This window comes from Protopterus annectens, chromosome 16.part0, assembly GCF_019279795.1.
Source record: "Protopterus annectens isolate FY-2018-M chromosome 16.part0, PAN1.0, whole genome shotgun sequence".
NCBI classification, from domain to species: Eukaryota; Metazoa; Chordata; order Ceratodontiformes; family Protopteridae; genus Protopterus; species Protopterus annectens.
In genome coordinates, this window is record NC_056750.1 from 507,558,383 (window position 1) to 507,571,055 (window position 12,673).

General features: G+C 38.7%; 1 protein-coding gene across 1 annotated transcript in view; it reads right to left on the reverse strand.

The window, feature by feature from the left end:
• Positions 1–12,673, reverse strand: part of VRK3 (VRK serine/threonine kinase 3) — a 1,531,785-nt gene that overhangs the window by 1,400,424 nt on the left and 118,688 nt on the right. The window lies entirely within an intron of this gene.

The window sequence follows — 12,673 nt, forward strand, 5'->3', positions numbered from 1 at the left end:
CCTTTGTCCTCCCATTATCTACAGCTTTGCCCACATTTCTTGCTCTAAGAGGTTGCGAGGTATGATTAGCCATCATTGACTTGTGGTTGGAAGAAATGTTATTGGACGATAGGATAGATAGTGATATGTATAATTTTTTGAAAGTGGAACACCCGGTCATTGGCACCATTGTAGGTATACCTAAAGTACACAAAAACCCTGATGACCCTCCCTTTCGGCCTATAATTTCAGGTAGTAAATCCAAAACCTTCCCCTTAGGGAAGGTAGTTGACAACTGGTTAAAGCACATATACAAAAAATCAGTGCATTTGTTACTGGATTCTTGGGATTTTTTAGGGAGACAACACAGAAACTATTACTACAGAAACTTATTTGGTAACTATTGACATTGTGGACCTCTTTTCTAGTATACCCCAGAAGGAAGGGCTGTGTAGGTTTAACAATAGTATAGTAAAATATGGGGAAGTAGAATGGGAAAATATTTCCTTGATTATGGAATTTATGGAAATAGTGTTAAACCATAATTACATTCTGTTTGAAGGGGAATACTATCGACAAAATAAAGGAGTTGCCATGGGAGCAGCATGTGCTCCCATTTTTGCCAACATGTTTTTAATTGATTGGGAGACAGAACACATTCTTTCTACAGAATGGAAGAACAATATTTTGTGTTATCTGAGGTTTTTGGATGACATATTTATGTTGTGGAATGCAAGTGCAGATAAGTTTAAGGAGTTTATGGACTATCTGAACACTAGATGTGACTATCTGAGGTTCACAAACAATATAGACAAAAATTCAATTCCATGTCTGGATACTCATATAATTATTGATAAAGGAAGGTTAAAGTCAAAGATTTATAGAAAGAGTACTTTCAGTAACACCTATTTAGAGTACACTAGTTGTCACCCCATTAGTCAAAAGAGAAGTATTCTTAAAGGGCAATGTGTACGAGCTGCCAGGATGACCACAGACTATACAGATTTAGTAAATGAGTTGGAATATATAGGGAAAATGTTTAAAACCAACAGGTATCCTGTGGCCCTGATTTATGACACTATAAAATACGTCATGCACCAATGGGGAATAAAATATAAATCTATATTAGGAAATAAAGATGTGGATAAAGAGGGTGATGTTAAAATCAATGAACCAGATAACCCAGATGGATATATGAAAGCTTGTATTTTACAATATGCTCCTGAGACACAGGACATAACTAGAATTATATCTAGTAACTGGAATATACTGAAAACTGACAATAATGTGTTTAAAATAGTGGGAAATAAACCACATTTTGTTTCAAAAACAGGAATCAACCTTAAAGTGGAATTAGAAAGAAAAATTACAGACCAGAAAGTAATAAAGGGGACAGGCACCACTAAGTGTGGGAACTGTAATCAATGTTATTTAATTAGCAGTAGTCCGTCTGTAACCCTGGAAGATATTAACAACACTACTGTATGGTTCCGGAAAGGGAATTGTAGGACTAGACATGTGGTGTACATGGCGAAATGTAACAACTGTCTGTGTTTCTATGTGGGAAAGACGGATAGATGTCTCCGAAATAGAATATAAGAGCACTGTTATAAAATCAAGAAGCAGGACACTAAGAATGCACTATGGAGACATCTTGAAGGGAATAGGAAATGTAACACATTCAATTTTGGTATACTTGAATGTGTAAAGGTAAATCCTAGAGGGGGAAGTGTTAAACATGTATTAGGAGAGAAAGAGACCAGATGGCAGATAAAATTAAATTCTTCCGTTTATCCTGGGTTGAATGATTCAATTTCTATAAAGCCAATATTGGAAAACAACATGTAACTGGAACATTTCATGATATTTTACTATATATTTGATCATATGACTGACTAATTAATTTATAATCAATATTTATATTATTTATTCTTTTTTATGAAGATATTAAGTGTATTTGAATTTTAGACTTTATTTAGTATGGCATTGTTTGAACAGAGAGCACTGGCACTTTAAATAGTATTGGACCAACTAATTGGTTAATGATTTGCAATTTTTAAATGAATTTAGTATAAAAGGTTGGTGAATGGATTTAACAGTTGTTCTGATGAAGTGTACATGTTAGATGAAAGCGCTTAACTTGAAGTATTTTTAGCCTTTTTTAATTTTTAACCATTAAAGCGATTGACAAAGGATTTCCAGTGCACAGTGATTTTCTTTGGGGTTCTCGAACTTTTTTCTGCTGTTTTTTATATTGTCGAGTGTTCGGGACTACTTGTGATTTTTTCTCACCTAACCCTAAGTTGTCCGTTGGCTCTGTAAAATGTGGACCATGGCAAAGTAATAACATTGATCTCCAGCAGAACCCATATGTACAACAGTGATTTCAATATCTGTCAATCAACAACCAATGTATGGATTATGTCACTGTCAAATCTGCATGGCAGTCAGTCATGCACCATTTCCATACAACAGCATGGCCATCTGACATGTCAATCACACAAGCCACACCACCAACCAAAGAGGTACTGTTCTACAACAATGCCACAGAACAAACAATTATTCACATAGTTGCAGTGTCAATTCGTCAAGCATACCTCTCACCCTCGTAGAGCACTAAACCTGGACAAAGCCATAAATAATAGGGGGACAAAGGCCCAAAAATATGGACACTTTTTTAATATTGCTTTTACAAACTTAGAAGGTTGATAGAGTAACAGGTTTTGCATTAGCATGAATTTTCTAAAGGTTATGAAGTCTAAAACCCAATGTCCATCATTTTCTGACTTTAACCCTTAATTCTTTATCAACGATTTGCCAGAAAACCACACTTTTATGAGAAACAGACCAAAATATGAGGCAAAAATCTGTACAGTTGAGAAGTATGTATAAATGTCAAGTCCGCTGACAGTAGTACATGTGTTTCTACTGCCCAATGGCAAAAAACAAGTTTCACAGCTTTTAAGCTGCAGCGTCCAGTATGCTTTACATATTGCTCAGAAATACTGTGCACCTTTAACTGCTGGACTCGGGTAAAAAAAATGCATCCAATAGTCATTTAAAATTATTCTTAAAACTAACCGCAACGTGAATAAAGTATTACATGATTCACAAAGTAACAGCGTATACACGAGTTGCAATAATAAACAATCTTAAAGGATCATATGGTACACATAAAGGGTACTGAAAGTTATTTGATGCTGCCAAATTCACAGCCTCCCCACAGATCAAGCAGCAACACAGACTTTGCAAGTTTACATTATAAATCTTATCACTACTATCTTACCATATAAAAATAATTCAATCCACTTCAGATTACAATTTCTTATATTCTCTGTCATAAGCAGAAAAGCAAACTGCCGTTTCAAGTTATTTCCCTCTTCCTATTCAAAGCTTCTGACTCACTCGGCTGTGGAACGCTCCACAAGCATCACTTATTGGCTAATTCGAAATGAAGGGCAATGCCGGTACACAACTAAGCGATGTTTTGACCCGGAAGAGTAAATCAATGTTGCTGCTATTGGTAACAGGATGCTGTGTTGCCATAGTAATGACGCCAAACACCTGGGGGGGGCAATAAAGGAGAACCTTTACGTATAATTAGGCAGATTACTGCTTACTCGCGTTTTTAATTTATTTCTTAACACGGTACTTCAGAGTCGCCCAAGCATTTTTCTTTGCGTAGTCAATCTTGAAGGCAAATGTAGCGGTGCTCTGTACTTTGAGAATTCAAAAGGTTTGGATTGGTAAACTGTGCGAACGACAGGTAGTTTACAACAATTATCTTGCATAATTGAAGTCTTCACAGAAAGGTTCGTGCGCCTTTTCTACACAACTCCTCACAGATAGATGCTCACAGTGTGGAAATGAAAAACAATGAACATTTTGGTTTATAATGGTACACAAGCAAATGTCAACGTACGTTGCCCCCGATGCATTCAGGCAGCTACGAAAACTGGCTAAGTCCAGTTGTCTCGATTATCGCCCTAAAATGAATCAGAACATTATGAGCCCATAAGAAGAAACACGATGCTGTTACCTATACCTCTTAGAGTACGAGATCTGGACAAAGTCGTAAATAACGAGGGGAGGCAAAGGCCCCAAAATAGGGAGAATTTTTAAACATTTTGATCTTACAGACTTAGAACGTAGATAAAATAACAGATTTTGCATTGACATGAATTTTTAAGGATATGAAGTCTGAAACTTAAATGCATGTCACTATTTTCTGACTTAAATCTTAAACGATTTGCTAGAAAACCACAATTTTATGAAAAGTGGACCAAAAATAGACGAAAATCTGTACAGCTGAGAGGTATGCCGGATTACACCCCTTGTGTAACGGTACCAAATGGTAGAGGGTTGTGGTGAGTTAAGAGAGGCTTTAGCTTTCCCTTTCAGACAGAATCGCGGACCCACTAGTACTCCCTTAAACATTTATATATTCATGTTATTGTAGACTTTTGCCATAATATTATAAGTGTTGTGATTAGAAAAAAAAAAATTAGGGTTGCTACCTCCCAGGAAATGCGTTACGGTGAGTATAACAACAGCCAGACAGCCAGCAAATTTATGAAGTATGTTTCCTAAAATGTTCACTGCTGCATTTGGAATTCCTATTTCCATTCAAATGCTGTACTAAAAAATAATTGCTGTGGCTTATAATTCTATACTAGTTGTGGTTTGGGCTGGATGTGTGGTAATGGAGTACATCACTGGTACAGTAGCAAAGTGGTATTGCATTCTCAGTGTGCTGAGTTACTGGTTGTGGTCCCATCTGTGTGTAGTCACTGCATGTCTTGTCTCCCTTTGTATGGGCTGTATTTAGCTCCTGTGAGGGTCCTCCAACACTTGAAAATTGTGCCATAGTTGAACTGTTTTCCAATTTGCTTGTATTAAGCAGAGCGTGTGTATGTCAGTCTCTCTGATAACAGGCCTGATTTGTCAGGGGTAGTACAAATGCATATTAGATATATGCACGCACACAGACATGTGTGTGACAAAATAATATTGCTGGATGTGTGCATAAATCTCCTAGGTAGTCAGAAAAAATAAGGCACAGAATGAATCTCAAAACTTCTGGAGGACACATTCCAGGCTGTCAGGGGCACAGAAGGGTCCTCTGTGGTGGAATCTGCTCAGTGTAAAACTGATCTCACTCAGAGGAGTGTACAGATATCATTATATTTTGTGTGAAGGAAAAGGATACTGTAGTCATTATTTCTTTAGTGTTCCTCACAAACTTTTGAAGCATGCATAGAGGATCACTTTAACTTGTGTGTTAGCTGGGAACAGAGTGGTCATTTTGTTTTAACTTTCTTCAAAAGCACACTTTACTGGTGTGCACAGAAGGATAGGAATAAAGTGGAATGAATTATTATGAGTGCTATTTTTTCACTTTCTTCACAACTGAAATCAGATGTAAATACAGATGAGTATCAAATGGGTGTAAAGGAACAGTAGCATGCTGCAACTGTACAGTTGACAGCAACAGGTTGAATGTTTTGTTCAATTTGTTCTTTCAGTTTCAAAGGGTACACAAGAAGGTATCTGTCTCCTCCAAAAGGCATACACCTTCTGTGTAAATGTGTCTGCTTTTTGGCATTAGGGCTGAGGCAACATGCTTTGTAGATGCAAGACAAGAACTTGAAATATGAGCACTTTTCCATTATCGGGGCAACAGACTTACACCAGCATTCCATTTCTTTGCCTCGTTTCCTACACATGAAAAACATTGTTCTGTTAGCAAGCGTTAACTGCAGCATACTTTCCAAAATACTGGTTGCATAGAACATTTCTCTGAATTATGGTTTTGATCCATTGCCTTGACCTTGAAATGCAACATGTAATTCCTGTTGCACGTAAGCATCCCTGCCATGTTTGGGATGCAGAGTGGAATGGGTATGACAAAACATGAAACTTTGCCTACCCAGACCATTTATGCATCGCTAACCCACACCCTGACCACACCTCTGGGAGTTTGTGTGGGATAAACCTTGCAACACCTCTAATTTCTGAAGGATGATCCCAGGAACACCCCGGGAGTTTACGAGGATTGTAGGGCCGGTTGCAGGCATGTGATACTGCATATTCACAGACCTCCGAAGTGTACCTCATTTCCGACCTCCGTGGGCCCTTTAACAGTTTATATTCCTCAAAATGTTAACTATTGTGTGCTCTTAAATGATGTGTATTACCATAAATATTGACATTCTACATGCATTTTGGTAAGCAATCAGTATACCTGTCAACTGTCCATATTTTCACAGCATGTCCATGTTATTTTGAACAATATTTGGGTCCGTTACTCAAAGTTTGAGGATTTCTGTAGCAATCAGTTAGGATTACAGTGAAGGGTGTACCCACATCAGCGGCATCAGTGCACGACTGCGTGCTAACATTCCACATGCTTCTTCGACGTGTTGCCCCAATAACGGGAAAGTACCAAAATATGTGACTATGAGCATTTGTACTTTCACTTCCATCCCATATTAACACCAGAGGGCCACACAGAAAAGGACTAAGGAAGTCAGTCATTCCAGATAAGATTTATGTGCCCTCACAAGCGTTTTCTTCTCAGTTTTATGAGAGACTATTACTCAGTTTATTGGTACCTATATTGTGTCATAATTTTTGGACACAACAATTTTTTTTTCTTTCAAGGAAGAATAACTTACTTTCCTAACTCATGATTTTTGTTCAAACCATTACTGGACCAAAGATTGCAGGGGGAAACAATCTCTAAAAATGCACCTCAGATCATTTAGAGACACCCCCCTCCCCAAACTTCAGCTTAATTAAATTATTTTCTAGAGAATTATTACAGTACACTGTTGGTCATTTATGCTGTGTCAAAAGGACACAAGAAAAGCTGATAGGTATGACAAAGTTGGGTAAAACAGAAGTTTTCTGGATTGCTTGAGGAGCCAAGAATGGGATAAAAACAGCAGAGTACTGGGGTGTATGCCTGGGTGACAGTAGTTAGCAGGGTAGGGCATGCCATGGAACACTTTGCCTAGGGCTTCATATCATTTAATGCTGCCCATACAGTCACTGTGTATGGCATTTAAAAGCTAGTGCTTTTTGGCATAGCTTGATAAAAGGGGTGTAGCTACCATAAGGAAAGGGGTGTGTTTTCATTCTGCAGGAGGTTAGTTCATTTGTCAGGAAAAGGACAGTTGAAAAGTTGGCAACCTTACCCAAAACAAGACTGTAAAGCACACTTAAATGAAAGGTATAAGTTAACAAACAGGAATTTCCTTCTCAGATAAGTGAACTTTATTTGGGGAAATTTGCTGTGCATGCCCCCCAATATATCTGGAGATGCTAGGCAGGTAAGAGTACAACACATAGATGTCAACCTTTTTACCTCCAGAATTATGGAGGAAGCAAAATAGTAATAGAGACAAATGCTCCAAAATTAAGGACACTTTTTTAATACTGGTACTATTAACTTAGTACATCTCAAATAAGTTCCCAGTTGTACCATAAAAGTAGATGTTCAAATGACCACTGCAGCAGTAGCCTAGGTTATATGGATTATATCCTGCCAATGATAAAATGCTGTCAACATATTTCCATAGCTTCTGGACACATTCCACATGACCAGTTAGGCAGCTCAAGCTGAGCTAGCCAAAAATACAGGTTTGGGCACCAAGCTCTTCAGTGCTTTCATACCAGCTGAAGAAGGAAGGCTAAGCTCTGAGAGAACATTGCTAGAGTCAACCAAAAAAAATCTCCTCATGCTGCCATTAAAAAATAAACATTAAAAAGCAAGGACAGAGGGAAGGGCTACCTTAGCAGTGATCATTCAAACATCAACAGTTATGTTAAGTTCACTTAGTCAGCTGTACTGCATTAATCATATTTATCACTGTTGCAATAGCTTAAACTATATGGATAGATTACCATAGTTTAAAACATCTGGGATGTGGAAGGGTGAAGGAGGCCTGGAGAATGGTCCTAGCAAAACCTGACATAGATCTGGAAAAGGAATCTAGCTTGTTGTTCTTTGTGAAAGTATGTACAGAGGACCAAGTCATTGCTTCTATTGTCCAACCCTTTCAAAAAAAAAAGCCATAGATGAAGCCAGTGCCCTGGTAGAATGAGCCTTGACCCCACCTAAAATAGTTTTGTTTTTGTGGGAAGAACACAATGTAATAACATGAGACAACCACTTGGAAAAAAGTCTGCTTTGATGCAGGATGTCCCTTCTTAGCTTCAGAAGTTCTGAAAGATGTGTTTTGTCAAGGCAGTGCATGAGTAGTCTCCAGCCATCCAGGGTAGAATGCATCTTTTCTCACTCCTTTTTTGGTTCAGGAAAGATGATGTGGATAGAGATAGTTTTGTTTAATGTAAATGTGGATACCAATCCAATCATAAAAATATTAGTTCTCAAATAAACCTGGTCTCTCTGTAAATGAGATAAGGTTGACCCACTGCAGGAGCTCGCAACTCAGATACTGGTCTTGCAATGATCAAAGCAATCACTAAAACTGTTTTCCATGTTAAGAACCTCAAGTCAACCAAATGAGCTGATTCAAATGGAGCAAGTGTTAGCTTCTGTAACATAATTACAATACTAAGGGCAGCCACTGGTTTTCTTGGAGGTCTCTTATGTAAACTCCCTTTCAAAAACATTTTGACTTGTGATTGCATTGAATGAGGGGGAATCCATGGGTAGACATGTTGAAATAGCTATCAAATCAACCTTGACAGAGGGATAAGACAGGCCCTAGGAAAGTTACTTACACAAATATTGTAAAACCAGCGAAACACCACCCCTGAATGGGTGCTGATTATTTTGTTAGCACCAATTAGAAAATCTTTTCCATTTCCATACATATGATTTTCTAGAAGCAGTCGTTCTTGCCTTCATTAGTACTGCTATACATCTTCAGTAATTAAGTGTATTAAGGCCCTACCATCCAGGCAAGCAATTGAATTTCTTTGGAGGAAGAATGTATCAAACATCCCTTTTCTTGTGTGAGCAGATTTAGTCTGTGAGGAAGCTTGTGGTAATGGCTCCTGGCCAATTCCAATAGAAGGAAGAACCACTTTTGCCTGGCCCAGAAGGGAGTCACCATAGTTATGTTGGGGGATTCCTTCTGAATCTTCAGAGGTACCCTGGATATCAGTGGAAAAGCAGAGAGGAACATTCCTGCCCAAGGAAAAGAAAAGGCATCTGTCTTCCAGACCTCCTTGCATTGAGCTATATAGCAGAATTTTACCAGCTGATTGTTCTAAGAGGAGGCAAAAAGGTCTACTTGAGGAATCCCCACAAATGGATCAAATCTTGGAAGACTCCATGATCTAGTTTCCATTAGGGAGGGTCTGCCTTTGTCTTGCTTGGCTTGTCTATCACACAATTTTGCTCTGACAAAATGTAGGCTGCCTGTAGAGTGAGACTGCACTATAAACCTATACCCCATGCTAATATGACAAGTCTGAATAAAGAGTAAGATTTGGTACCCCCTTCTTTATGTACCACATCACTCTGGTGGTGTCTGTAATCAGATGAAGAGATTCTTATGGACCACAGGTGATTCAAAGATTTCAGCCTCTCCATAACAGCTAGCATCCCTTCCATGTTTATATGCTTTGGTCTGTCAGTATTATCAGAGTCTCCTTCCACTTTTATCTCCCTTGAAGCTGCTTTGCAAGCCAACTCCAAGGCATCTGTGGTGTGTTTGAATCAAGAAGAGAGAAGGGGAGACCTGGAGTCAGGTATATCTGTTATCTCCACCAGGTAATGTCTATTTTCACAAACCTCCCCAACTGGAATTTGAACAGATAAAACGGTATTAGGGCTGGGACCAGAGAGACTTCAAACACCACTGTATGTCTTTCTCACACGGAGTCTTGCAGAGGTGTCATGAGAATCATAGATGGCATGAGACCCAGAATACTATGGTATTCCCTCTCAGTGACCAAACACTGAGTGGGAAAAAAACTGGGATATATTTATTTTTTCCTGTGGAAGAAACACTCATTGTACTGATGTATCTAGCAGCCACTCCAGGAACACAATCTTGTGGGAAGCAGTCAAAAAGACATCTAAATGTTGTTAGCATCCCAACGTGTGTAGGATCTCTCTCATCCAAGTGACAGACTCCTGACACTTTGAAAAAGATTGTGCAAAAATAAGCAAGTCATCTAAAAATGAAAAAAAAAATGGCATCCTGGACCTTGCAATGGGCTAGGACAGGAGCTAAACACTTTGTAAATACTCTTGGAGGAGTCAGTGGATAGACCAAAGGGTAAAACAGAGAAATTCTAATGCATAACAATGTGATCCAGATACACAAAACCTTAAGAAACATCTGGATAATTAGGAATGTGATGAGCATTTTTTAAAATTTAAGGTTATTAAAATCTCAAAAAGAAGAACAGGTAAACAGCTTGTGAAGTGAAAGCATTTTGAACCTTGGCACCGTCACAAACTGGTTTAGCAAGGAAAGATCCAGAACTGGTCTCCAGGAGTTTTCTTTCTTTGGCACTAAAACATTCTTGCATTAAATTAATTTTTCCAGCTGGGATTCTGGGAATAAGTTGTTTCTATTACCCCCCCCCCCAACACATCATGTGATGATTAACAGGAGGAAAGATGTGTTTGGTCTGGTAGATGAGGAGAAATCCCCTGAAAAGGAATAATTTCTTCCCAATACCATTTGTATTCTTCCTTGATCAGTCTTGAAATCCATTTACCTGAAACAACTTGTTGCCAAATGGAGATTCAGATTTGCTGGAAGGGATGAGAGACTGCCAGGGTGGGAGGGAAGACTAGGTTCCTTAGACATTCTGCCATATTTGACTGTCCATTGTTCAGGGTGTTCCCACTTTCTTTTAGGAATTTCCCTTCCAATGTTTTTTAAACATCTGCTTACCAACATTCTGCTGAGCCTTTTTATTTTGCTTCTTACCAAAAACTGGACAAGGGGCAGAAAATCCCTTTGAAAATTTAGAAAAGAAATGCTGAAAATGTTGTGAATTTCCGCAAATCAGCTTAACTCTCTGATGTCACATTTTTTTTACAACTTCTATAGTTGTTAAGTCTTTCGGCTTTTCCTGGTTAGGGGTCGCCACAGCAGAACTCCAGTCTGCTAATGATTGGTAGTTGATTTTTACGTGACGAGTTACCAGCCCTGACGCACAACCTTCAATGAAGGTACGCCCATTCACGCATGTCTCCACACAGATGATGGTCTAGCTGAGAATCTTTTATAGTAGTGGGTTCAAACACTAATCCTGTCTAAGGAAGAATTTAAAATCTCATTTTTACATCAAGAATGCAATCAGGCAAATCTCTTCTACACTGCACAAGTGGAAACAGACCTAGATAAAGTATCTGCAGTCACATATACACTTTAAACAATAAGTAGTGACTCGTGAAATGGAAGAAACTAAACCATACAAAACAGATTTTCCTCACAAGAGGGAACTGCAGATAAAACATTCATACTCTCATGGCTACTCAGAATAAACTTTAACATAAAATCCTGACAATTTAAAATTCTAAAAATTAAACTTACAAAAGCATACACCTTTTCCCCAAACATATCAACAGCTTTACTATCCTTGTCTGAAGGAGAAGGATTAGAACAATATTTGGCAGTGGCTGGATTAATTAAGGCAATAGGTGCTGGGTCAGGTCTGGGATGTGTATATAAAAACTTGACTGAAGACTTTTGTACATTCTGCTTTCTTAGGTGCAGCAGGCTGACTTTAAGGGAAACCACAGGCTGTAACAAGCACATCCTCCAATGGTAACAGCACCGGGGGGGGGGGGGTTAATGGGTTATGTTTCTGGGGTCCCAGTTTTAGCAACCCATAGTATTTCCTGAGGGACTGAGAAAACTCAGTGTTCCCTGATTGTCACATTCTGGAAATACTCTCAGTAAAAGAAAATGTGGCACAGGCAAATTCAAATATCACTCTCTCCTCTGAATCAGAATCAAAAATATGAAGAGAAAACACTTATTTTCCCCCATCACATTCTTCTACAAATTTAGAGTCTCAAATCTCTTCAGGAAAAGTAGAGTTCCCTTTTCTTTTACAAAAAAAAAACCTTATGAATAGCCTCTACAAGCCCCTAAGCCAGTCCTAATAAACTACTCCAGTCCAGAGCTACGGGTGCAGAATATATATGTTTAGTTTACCGTTTATTTTTGACAAGAAAAGTATGGTAAATAGTTTTCTTAAAGGAAGCACCTCCAGGGGTGGGCATAATATTCTGGCTAAGCTGGAGCACCTTCCCTGCCCCTTCTCTCTAATCTGACAAGAGTGGCTCTCCCATGCCCACTGAGAGGATCCCAACAACCACAAAGGATGGGCTGATCCCCAGAATATAGTGGCTGTATGGACAACATCAGAGGAATCTGAGGAAAAATACGAGTGGTCTGAGGAACCAACAAGCAAAGTCACCCACCTGTGTCTGAGGCAAATTGACAGTCTGATGTAATGGCAAAAGCTATTTAGTTAACTTCTTTTTGTGGCTGGAGGGAGGACAAACCAAGGGCCCACTAGTTTGTTCCATGGTCAAGTGACAATACTGCTGCTTTCATGGGGAAAACTAAGCAGCACAAGTTGATAAAAATATAACCATTAAAAAGTAACATTTTCCCACACAACACACAGTAAAAAAGTACTTAAATACACTTTGCCAGCCCCCAAAAGTAAATCCAACACAGTTTAT